Source organism: Gossypium raimondii, chromosome 6 (assembly GCF_025698545.1).
Source record: "Gossypium raimondii isolate GPD5lz chromosome 6, ASM2569854v1, whole genome shotgun sequence".
Classification (NCBI taxonomy): domain Eukaryota; kingdom Viridiplantae; phylum Streptophyta; class Magnoliopsida; order Malvales; family Malvaceae; genus Gossypium; species Gossypium raimondii.
In genome coordinates, this window is record NC_068570.1 from 39,884,686 (window position 1) to 39,888,037 (window position 3,352).

The 3,352-nt window shown below is 36.4% G+C and overlaps 1 non-coding gene across 1 annotated transcript; it reads right to left on the bottom strand.

Annotated features, from left to right (window-relative positions):
• Positions 1-402: 402 nt before the first annotated feature.
• Positions 403-509, bottom strand: LOC128042021 (small nucleolar RNA R71). Its single transcript, XR_008197229.1, has one exon. It is a non-coding gene; the product is annotated as a small nucleolar RNA R71 (small nucleolar RNA).
• Between the last annotated feature and the right edge of the window lie 2,843 nt (positions 510-3,352).

Sequence of the window (3,352 nt, forward strand, 5' to 3'; positions counted from 1 at the left end):
CACTTATAATCTGATCATTGTTGCTGATGATAGAAACTGCCCCATCTGTCAATATGTTGTGCCTTTATTAAATAGACTTAATCCAGGAATTGTGAGGCCCAAAATTGAGGCTCCTCGGTTCGAATTAAAGCTGGCTAAGTTCCAAATGTTGCAAATGATAGGCCAATTTAATAGAAAGCCTACCGAAGATCCACATCTACACCTTCGTTTATTCATGGAAGTAAGTGATTCATTCAAGCTAGCCGAAGTGTATGAAGAAGCTTTGAGGTTAAAGTTATTCCTATTCTCGCTGAAAGAAAGAGCGTGATCATGGTTGAATTCCTTACCACCTAATTCGGTATCAACATGGCAAGAATTGGCTGAGAAATTATTGGTGAAATAGTTCCACCAAGTAAAAATGTCAAGCTCAGAAATGAAATTGCTACATTTCAACAACTAGACTACGAATCTCTTTATGATGCATGGGAGTGATTCAAGGAATTGTTACTGAAATGTGCTCATCATGGCATTCCTCACAATATTCATTTGGAGACTTTTTACAGTGGTCTCAACGCACATAAAAGGATGGTGGTAGACGCTTCAACCAATGGATCTCTTCTTGCGAAATCACACCATGAAGCATGTGAGGCCCTTGAAAGGATCTCTAGCAAAAACTATCAATGGCAGACTACTACATTGCCATAGAAAGAAGAGTGGTCAAAGTTCACGAAGATGATCTACTTGCGTCTTTGGCAACCCAGGTATCTTCTATGACTTCCATGCTTAAGAACTTTTCTGTTACCGATTTTAATGCTAACATTTTAGGTCAACAACCAAGCCAATTTGAAATTATCTCTTGTATTTATTGCAGAGATGTTCATATGAGCAAAAAATATCCATTAAACCTAGAATCCATCTGTTACAAGGACAACCAGAAATGTAATAGAACTGGGATAGGATCAAAATCAACTTACTACAACCCTTCATTGCAGAATCATCCCAATTTATCTTTGAGTAATCAAGGGACTAGTCCAAGTAATTCTTATATGCCTACATGTTCAAATCATTTTTTAAGTTTTCTAAATAGATGTATAAACCTCAACCAACCGAGTCTTCAAGTAGTTTGGAGAACCTATTGAAAGCATATATGGCTAAAAAAATGTGACTCTAAGGAACCTAGAGAACCAGATGGGACAGTTAGCCAACCAGCTCACAAGCAGACCTTAAGGAGCTTTACCAAGCGACACTACAAATTCGAAGAGTATAAGCAAAGAACCATGTGAAGCTGTTACTTTAAGGAGTGGAAAGATGTTGGGACTCAAGACTGTTGAAATTCAAGATGAGCCAGGTGTAGCTAAGAATTGGAAGGAAGTTCAACAAAATGTTGAATTTTCCACAGTGCAAAAGCTTGCTCCTATGACTCCTACCGAAAACCAAGCACCTCAGGAAAATAATCTGGTCAAGGTTAAAACTCTATCACCTCATTATTTGCACAGACTCCAAAAGTATCAACAAGAGGTACAGTTGAAGAAATTTTTAGATATGCTTAAACAGTTACATATCAACATCCCTCTTGTGAAAGCTCTAGAGTAAAGGCCAAATTATACCAAATTCATAAAGGATATTCTCTCTAAGAAGAGCAGGTTGGGGGAATTTGAGACAGTTGCCTTGACAAAAGAACGTAACGCATTTTTGCAAGACAACTTGCCACCGAAAATAAAGGATCTAGGGAGTTTTACCATACCTTGTTACATTGGAGACTCTTATTGTGGATTAGCTCTATGTGATTTAGGAGCAAGTATAAATCTGATGCCCATGTCTGTATTCAAGTAATTAGGGATTGGTGAAGTGAGGCCGACAACTATTACACTTCAACTGGTAGACCAATCGATAGCACATCCAGAGAGAAAGATTGAAGATGTTCTAGTACATGTTGTAAAATTTATTTTTCCTGCTGATTTTCTTATTTTCGATTTTGAAGCAGATAAGAATGTCTCTGTTATTCTAGGAAGGCCATTGATAGATATCCAAATGAATACAATACAATCAAGTAACCTTTAATTTATTCAAATCTATGAAATATCCCGATGCAAGTGAGGAATGTTCTTCAACATCCAAGATAGAATCATTGATCCTTACAAGTGAGGGACTTAACTCAGTAGATGATCCATTAGAGCGTATCTTGGCATTTGATCTACCAAGTAACATTGATAAGGATGACAATCTAACTTTGTTGCCAAACAAATATAAAGGAATTCTTTCTAAAACCTTGGGTTGAACCAAGGAGATTAGCGTTTCCAGTTTTGATTGAAATCCAGGAAATAGAGTTGTTTGTGAACCTGAAGAGGTACAAGGACATTAGGTGGCATATTGCAGATATTCAGAATAACAGTTCTTCTTGGTATCCACATGAAAGATTGTCGGAAATTGAAGAAGATGGGTTCAATGAAAGTCAGAAAAGATTGACCCAAACGCGAGTATTTGATCCAAGGAAACTCAAGTCCCGATGGTCAGGATCATTTATTTCTACCAGCATTATTTCAACTAAGGAGGGCCCGTAGAGATGGACCCAATCTCAAGTGTTTGATCTAGGTAAAATTTTAAACCTAGAGGGCCAAAAACTTCCACTGACTACCAAGGTAAGATTAAGGAAAGGTATTATCGGATCAATGTATTTGAGCTAAAAAATATTTCACTCATTTTTAAAAACATTATTTTATTCTGTTATATTACTCTTTTTTTTTTTTTTTGCAAAATAAAATATGATTGCACTCATGAATTGGTTTTAATGAAATATACCTTTTGAGTTTTTTTCTATTCTTTTCTAATGAATGTTTTGACCATTGAGGACATTGTTCCGCTTAAGTTTGGGGGGACTGTGCCTTAATTATTTTCAATTTTTGCTTGAATTTTTGTAGAAGATGAATTCATACAATGAGGTAGGTAAGCGAAAAGATACTCAACATCAATTGATTTTGTATGGTATGTTAGTTTAGATTCAGGTATGATCTTCTATTTACTTCAAGTATTTTATGTTAAGCAAATCATAAACTAAATGTTAATTTCAATGAGCATGTATAGATTCACCATATAAAATTTTAATCTTCCTCAGAAAAATTAAAGCATGCATGAGGGTTTAGTCTCTAGAATTGGTTTTGTATTTTCCTTGCGGCGAAATCCTAGGAAGTATATGTTGGAACACCGGCACCCCTACGGCGCAGCGGAAAAATAAAACACCCGATGATCCTAACCATGGATCCATGTGTGAGGAACGAATTGGGGTGAAAATGGGTTTCGAAATTACCGAATGGTGATTTTGAGTAGACAGCGACACCTCGGCAATGAGTAATCTGATTTACTATTGACCCAAGCC